We start from the raw sequence: 8,128 nt of genomic DNA, 5'->3' as shown, positions 1-8,128 counted from the left end.
GCTTTTAATAACTTTTGCAGATGGTTTTTTTTATTATGTTATTCTTAATTCCCTGTTGCTATTATTTAAAAATAAAAAATAAAAACTAACCAAAAAAACCCTCTTTTTACAGCCTTGTTATTGATCCATTTCTTATATGAATACAGCAAATAAATTTCAAGAAATGTTTAACCTCCTATGAAGGAGTTTGTTTACAGAAGTAACTTTTCCTACTTCCTGAGTAATTTCCTGGCTATGACTCTCTCTGTGTTATGGGATGATTAAGAAAACACCCTGTGGCCTGGCCAGTGTGGCTCAGTGGTTGATCGTGGACCCATGAACCAAGAGGTCACCAGTTTCGTTCCAGGTTGGAGCACATGCCCAGGTTGCGGGCTCCATACCCAGTGGGGGGCATGAAGGAGGCAGCCAGTTGATGTTTCTCTCTCATTGATGTTTCTAACTCCCTATCCCTTTCTCTCTAAAATCAATAAAACATATTTTTAAAAAGAGAAAACAACCATTGTATTCACCTCCTCTGTACCATCCTAACTCACGTCTTTCTGTGTGCATGCTAATTGCCTTTCCTCAGGTTGCTTTATGTGTGAATAGCCAGCAAGGCCCGTCACTTGTGTTGGGTGATTTTTTTTGTAGCATCTCTTGAATCTTTGACTTCGTGGCTTACTGATAAGCAATATCATTTCTAGCACTGGGCCAGTGCTAGAGTTCATAGTCCTAGTGGGGCCTAAGAGAAGTGGCCTACGGTGTGATACTTCTGACCACTCAGCCACTGGGAAGTTTGTGACTGGTTATGGACATTTTTGTTCACACATTGCAAAATTCTGGGACAGTTGGAAGAACTTTTGGGGAGAACTCTTTGTAGCAAAGTCATTTTGTAACCAGTCCTGTGAGTTGCTTAGTCTGTACACAAGAGCAATACCTGTTATGTAGATATAAACTCATGGAATCCAGAGAATGGCTCTAACTCATGGATAAACCTGTTAGAAATTTTCCTATGGAACAGTAGTATTGGAGGCTAAACTTGAGGCAGCCTAAGTCAGAACTGTGTGCTTCTAAGGAGACATCATTAACTGGTAGGTGCAGTATGTCAGGACCATGAGTGGCAGGGGCTCTGGGAACTCTTTGGGTAGCTGTGACCTACAGAAGTGTTAGTGACATTTCATAGTGCCGAGGGCTTAAACTCAGCAAAAGAAGTCAGAGAAGTGGTGTTGGTGGCAGCAGCCCCATTTCTGGATCAGTGATGGCTGTTGCCAGCAAAGGGTGGGAAAGCTGTGCCTATTCTCCGATAGAGCTTTGAGGCTGGAATGCCTGTTTGGTGACTCCGAGGGAGTGAACACAGCTTGGGAGCAGGCTTTGGCTCAGACCTTCTCGGGCAGTGGCATTGCAAGTCTTCAATTATTACTTGCAGTGATTATTGCTGTGTGTTAGCCCAAGGACTTACTTGAATGGTGGTGAGGCACCTAGAGAAAGCCCTCCGTTTCTCTAGGGTGAAGTAACCTGAAAGCCTCAGATTTCAGTGGCTGCCAGTGACCAAGGCATTCTAGTGACTCTGATGGTTCAACCCCTGTGAGGTGGTCAAGATTTGTTTGACCAGCATGTTGCCTGCAGAAGATGATTGGAGTGAGAAGAGCTGAAGCTCCCAAAGCAGCCAGTCAGAAAGAGTATCTGAGAAGAGATGGCAGATTGTGGGAGTGGGCGGGGCAGCCTCAGCAACCGCCTCCCAGGATCAGGAGCATTTGGGCAGAGTCTCCAGCCTAGCATTCTAGCACTGGTTTCTCCATTTTCTAGTGTGTGCCTGTTGTCTGGTCCTAATTGTCATCTGGACCCTCTTTTACTCTTGTCCCCCCTACTGGCAATTTGCTGAGCATGCCTGTCACCTGATCTAGCAAATCTTTACACATATTCATAAGGGTTGTCAGATATTTTGGCTCATCTTTGAGACAGCATTTAAATATATTTGCTGCTGGAATTGCAGTACCTCTTTGAGAATGGATACCGAGGGAACACATAGCGAGTAATCCAAATTCTGGCTTTTTGTGTGGGGATGGGTTTGAGGTGAATGTTCCTAATTATATACTTTTAATTTACTCATTTCTCTTTTGATGACATTTTTTTTCCCATGTACTTGGAAGTTGCAAGGACCTTTTCAAGTAATTTTTCATTTTGGTAGTTTTATGTTCTTGTGAAAGTAGTTTAATTTCTAGGTGACCTAGATTTTCCTGATCCATTATATGAAACTATGTTACTAAGTTGATACTGATCAGTATTTAGTGAATTATAGTCTTAGCGTGTGTGCGTGCACACACACACACACACACACACACACACCCCTCGATCTCTTAGCCCAGTTCTCTAGCATCTTCTAATCTAGTGCATTCTCTCTCCCTCTCTCTCTCTCTCTCTCTCTCTCTCTCTCTCTCTCTCTTTCTTCTCTCTCTTGCATCTACTTGGCCTCAGCTGTGGAGGAAGCTATTACCCCCTAGATTAGAACAACATAGACATTGTGCACGAGCTTCTCACATAGACAAGGAATTCTGTGTAGGCTGTTGTCATATGAAACACCGTTGACTTGTAAGGTTTTTTTCTCTTTAGTTTTGACCTAGTCAGTTTGTATAAGCTTTCAGGGCCACCTGTTATAAAGGCTTGGTAGACTTATGTGGATGGGTGGTGAGAACAGGATGAAGCTGAAGCCATTGTGACACAAGACTTTAAAAACCACAACAAACAGACTTGAGTAATAAGCTGGAATGTTGTTCAGCAGCCTGTGAGCACCATGGACACTTGTTCCCACCCTCCCAAGAGGAGGCAATCAAAGAAACTGTGACTCCTTTGTGAGCTGGCTGGTTCTGAGTGAGGAACTTCAGTAAATTCGCTAAGTGATGTTTGTTCCTTTAGTGTTTTAAAATTCTCTAGTTATCACTTCTCTGAAAATGTAAGCAGAAAAGAAGCTTGTGGTATTAACCAAGGTGTTTTATGGCTTTTTGTTATAAACATAAAATTTGAAGATTTCTGCTTTAATGTGTTGACTATTTTCAGATGTCCAATCACTGTTTAAAACACATAATATCAGCTATTGAGTTCTGTGGCAAATATGTTTTTAATCCTCACTCAAGGATAGTTTGGGTTCCCATTGATTTTTAGAGGGAGTGGAGAGGAGGGAGGAGGGGGAGAGAGAGAGAGAGAGAGAGAGAGAGAGAGAGAGAGCGAGCGATTGGTTACTTCCTGCATGTGTCCCAACCGGGGTTAGGGAATCAAGCCTGCAACGGAGGTATGTGACCTTAACCAGCAATTGAACCCATGACCCTTTGGTCCGTGGGCTGATTCTGTAACCTCTGAGCATACTGGCCAGAGCCTCTGGCAGTTTTTTTGGTAAAAACAAATCATTTGTTAGTCTTTTTAAAATTTTCTCCCCCATTTTAAGAAAATGTAGGACCCTCTCCTGTTTAGGGCATTTTATTTTTATTGTTTAATCCTTACCTGAGGATATTTTTTCAATTGATCATTTTTCAGAGAGTTAAAGGGAGGGGAGGTAGAGGAGGGGGAAGAGAGAAAAACATTGATGTGAGAGAGACACATCAGTTGGTTGTTTCCCACACTCACTGCTTGCCTTTGGCACATACCCCAACCCAGGCCAGGGATTGAATGTGCAACCAAGGTTAGGAAATTAGGAAATTAGGCCATTGCAGGGCTGGTAATGTTTTAAGGGAGAAAATAAGGTTAAATATATTTTTAAAACCACATTGCCCTAACTCAGTGGTTCTCAACCTTGGCTGCACATTAGAATCACCTGGGAATGTTTTTAAAATCCTGATTTCTGGGCCTCATCCCCTGGAAATTCTGTTTCTTTCTTATGGGGTGAGGCCACAACATTAGTAACAAAGAAACAGAATTTCTGGAGGATGAGGCCCAGAAATCAGGATTTTTAAAAAGATTCCCAGGTGATTCTAATGTGCAGCCAAGGTTGAGAACCACTGCCCTAACTTATCTTCTGCCACTAGATGGAGCATCTACACTGGTAAGGCAAATGCTGACTCTTAAAAAGCAAATGGAGTAATGCTATAAAAAATAAAATATAGAATATTTTAAGGTAGTTCTGGTGAGCAGTTTATGTAGAACTGCCTTTTATGTAGGTATGGTTGGGATATGGGAGGAGAAAAATGATACCAGTGGGAGATAATGTCTTGAGTTTAGCCTTAAATAGTAGTTTAAGTAGACTATGTGGGTGGGGTCCGATGTGTACTAGCTCTAAAGTTCTGTTATTAATGTAATGGATAAATTCTAATGTAGGGAGATGTTACTATTAATGAAGGGAAAAGGAAATAAAAATGATAGGACATTGACTGCTTAAGAAGAAAAATTGCTGATTTCTGAAATATAGACAGATACTTTGATACATATTTTGGGTGGAATTTTTAGAATTATTGAAAAAGAATAATTAACAAAGTCATCAAGAGACAACAGTGATTAAAAAGCCAAGAACATAACATGTTCCCTGAAAATAAAATAAAACATCCAACTAAATCCCCTACCCTCAGAATTAGTAGCTAGTAATTCAAGAAAATAAAGTAGACAATGTGTCTAAATTTTTGCAAGGCCACAGTTGTTGCTCGGCCACAGTTATTTGTTGCAGGGTGGGTGTCTCAGGGTCTTTTCCTGGTATCTTTCTTAGTAGAGCTCTTGCAGAAAGGAGGGCTGGATTGTGTGAGCCTTGGAGTGATGAGTAGCCCTGGGGAGAATCTGAGAGACCCTAGTTAACAGAGCCTTTCTTTAAACCTGGCTTGTTTGGGCAAAGGAGATTTCCCTTTGTAGCAACCAAGAGTCCTGACTGCACTTGTATTGGGCTTCAGTGTCTGTGAAACAATATTGGTTTTGCCTTTTTCAGTCCTAAGAGCATTCTCAAAAGAGAAGATGAGTTCTGCTTTCTCTGCTGTCTGTCACACTACATCATTAGCTCTAAGCTATGGGCCTGTATTAGTCTTACTACTACTGCTCTGAGCAGAATGAAATGACATTATTTAGTTGACAGTGGTAATTATTTGTTGAATTATATAGTCCAGTCCTCAGAGGGAAGCCTGGACCTTTGCAATCAGACCTTATGTTAGGATGCAGGATCCGAGGATTCTGCCAGACCTGGAGGTGGTACAGACCCATTTTTGCCTGAGGCTATAAAATGGAATGGCTGGTGTGGTTTAGCATCCAAGTCAGGTTGGGTTGAGAGGGGAAAAGGACCTTCCACCTATTAAGCTGTGTCAACTAATCCAGCCTGTAATTGTATTCAAGTGATTTTAATAGATTAATGAATTTATTATTAATGCCTTCATTAATATGCTTTTGTATTTTTGTTTTTATTTATGTTTTTTTAAAATGAAAATTCTTTTAAATGTAGAATAGAAGATTTGGTGGCAAGACCTGCCTCTCAGATTCAGTTACTGTAATTGGAGGCTTACAGTGGGATAGGTCCTGGTAGAGTTTCATGTTCCTTATTTAATTTAGTCTTTACCAAGGCTTTGTAAGGGAGGGATTATTGTCTGCAGATATAGATGTGAAAACTAAGACTGATTCAGTAGCCTGCCTGAGATCACAGAACTAAAAAGCAAATGGAAGCAACTGGGATGAAAACCCAGATTTTAAGATTTTGAGCTTTTCTCAATTTGAATTTCTTGAGGGAATTAATCCCAGGTGAGCTGAATTTCTCTCCTGTGCATCTAAATGGTAAGAGGTATGTGCCATTTTTGGGAGAATTAGTAAAATAGTCACTCGGATTTCTGTAGTTTGCTCAGATAGAAGCAGCTCACCAGAACGGAAAGGTATCCTGTATAATAAAAGCATAATATGCAAATCAACTGCACGGTGGTGGAACAACTGGTCAATGTGCTCCCACAGAGGGAGCACCGCTCAGCCAGAAGCCAGGCTCACAGCTGGCAAGTGCAGTGGCAGTGTCAGGAGCCTCTCCCGCTTCTGCTGCAATGCTAAGGATATTCGACTCAGTCAGACATCCCTTGTGAGAGCTCCTGGATTGTGAGAGGGCGCAGGTTGGGCTAAGGGACACCACCCCCTGCTCCCCCCGGAACTCATTTTTTTTGGTTGATTTTTCTTTGTTAAATGGCATTTAAATATATAAAATAAACATCAAAAATATGTCTTTGTTTTACTGTGGTTGCAAATATCAAAAAAATTCTATATGTGACATGGCACCAGAGTTAAGTTAGGGTTTTTCAAAATGCTGACACACTGACCCTCTACCCCCCTCCACCATCCCCTCCCCGAGTGCATAGATTTTGTGCACTGGGCCTCCAGTATAAAATAATATGCAAAATAATTGTGAGAAGATAGGATGCAAGTGTGACAGATGGTTACATTATGAAGGATTGTAAGGATCTTAAGGCCCAGCAGAGTAGTTTGTTATATCTCTGACCATGCCCCGTTACTCTTTGTTTACAAAGTAAACACTTAGCAGTTTGGCTTTATCTCCCCTCCCCACCCCCTTTTCTTGATCTGGCAAAAGCTGCTTTTAACTTTAAAAACCAAATAGAGATATGAATATAATACAATGGAGGAATGGAATGTCTAAAAATGTATCATCTACATCTAAAATATATTTATAAATGCTGTTCATGATACACTACTAAATATATTTTCTAGTGCATAGTCTGCAAAGCACTGCTGTTTGGTCTGTGCCTAAATATGGATAATTTCATCATAAGGCATGTGCCTCATCACTAGCTTTACCGGGCTTGCTAACTTTTTGAATCAATTGGCAATTTTGTCCTTATGTATGAGTTCCTATTTCTTAGATTCTCAGGTACACTTGGTTTTATCAGCTTTAAAAAAATTTTAAATTAATCACATGGATATTAAATGGTATCTAGTATTAATCTGTGTTTCCATCATCTTTTTTTCTTTTTCAAAAAATATACTTTTATTGATTTTAGAGAGAGAGGAAGGGAGAGGCATATAGAGATAGAAACACTGATGAGAGAGAAACACATCAATTGTGCCTCCTGCATGACTCATTCTGGGGATCAAGCCCATAACCCACTTGTGTACCCTGACTGGGAATTGAACTGGTAACCTCTTGGTTCATGGGTCGATTTTCAACCAATGAATCAAGCTGCTGAACTCCTTCATCATCTTTTGAGCATCTTTTTCTATATTTGATTGTTAGAATTTACTCCTTTGGTGAATTTCTTGCTTATTTTCTGCCCATTTTTTTATTATTAGGTTGTTGGTCTTTAATTTTAATTGGTAGGAATTTATGATGAAAAAACAACTTTTGGAGACTAATCTTTTGTGGGTTATATGTGAAGTAGATGTTATTTCAAACTGAGTGGAACTAGAATACAGATCTTTTTATTCTGTTAATTATTCTGTGTAATATTACCTCTCACTCCTAAACCAGAATAACTGGATGCCTAGAAGGGAAATTGATTCCTGGTAGGTGCAACAGCAGCCCAACAAGTTTTCTTCAAAAGTAGATGGGGCAGTTTAAAAAATTACAGTATTAAAGAATTGGCACTTATGTTTAAAGCAAATACTGGCCTGGCCGGTCAACCAATGAACCAGGAGGTCGCGGTTCAATTCCTGCTCAGGACACATGCCCAGGTTGCAGGCTCGATCCCCAGTGTGTGGTGTGCAGGAGGCCGATCAATGAGTCTCTCATCATCGATCATCATTGATGCTTCTCTCTTTCCTTCTCCCTTCCTCTCTGAAATCAATAAAAATATATTTTAAAAAAAACCCCACAAAGACAAACAAAAAACCCCCCAAATACTGGATTTTGTCCTAAACTGTTATCATTGTGCTCAGTGATTATAATTTCATACAGTGTATTTCAGAAATGGATTAGTTTGGGATAGTGAACAAAAAAGCCCGTCATTAAAGTCTACCCAGTTTGTAAGCGTGCTCATGTTATAGCTAAAGCAACAGGATGGTCTGTTTAGGCAGTTTGATAAATTTACCCCTCCTCTGCTTCAGCTTCCAGATTTTAAAACTTTTAATTCATCAAAAATGTGAATAATTTGCCCTCGCTGGGTGGCTATTTGGTTGGAGCATAGTCTTGTGCACCTAAAGGTGGCAGGTTGGGATGTGTACAGGAGGCAACTGATGGATGTTTCTCTCCTATGGATCTCTC

The 8,128-nt window shown here is 40.4% G+C and overlaps 1 protein-coding gene across 1 annotated transcript in view; it reads left to right on the top strand.

The window, feature by feature from the left end:
* Window positions 1-8,128, top strand: part of RMND5A (required for meiotic nuclear division 5 homolog A) — a 39,334-nt gene that overhangs the window by 955 nt on the left and 30,251 nt on the right. The gene's annotated exons all lie outside the window — the stretch shown is intronic.

The sequence above is a fragment of the Myotis davidii genome, unplaced genomic scaffold (assembly GCF_000327345.1).
Source record: "Myotis davidii unplaced genomic scaffold, ASM32734v1 scaffold339, whole genome shotgun sequence".
Classification (NCBI taxonomy): domain Eukaryota; kingdom Metazoa; phylum Chordata; class Mammalia; order Chiroptera; family Vespertilionidae; genus Myotis; species Myotis davidii.
Note: the sequence above shows the minus strand (reverse complement) of the source record. Positions and strands in the feature narration are given on the sequence as shown.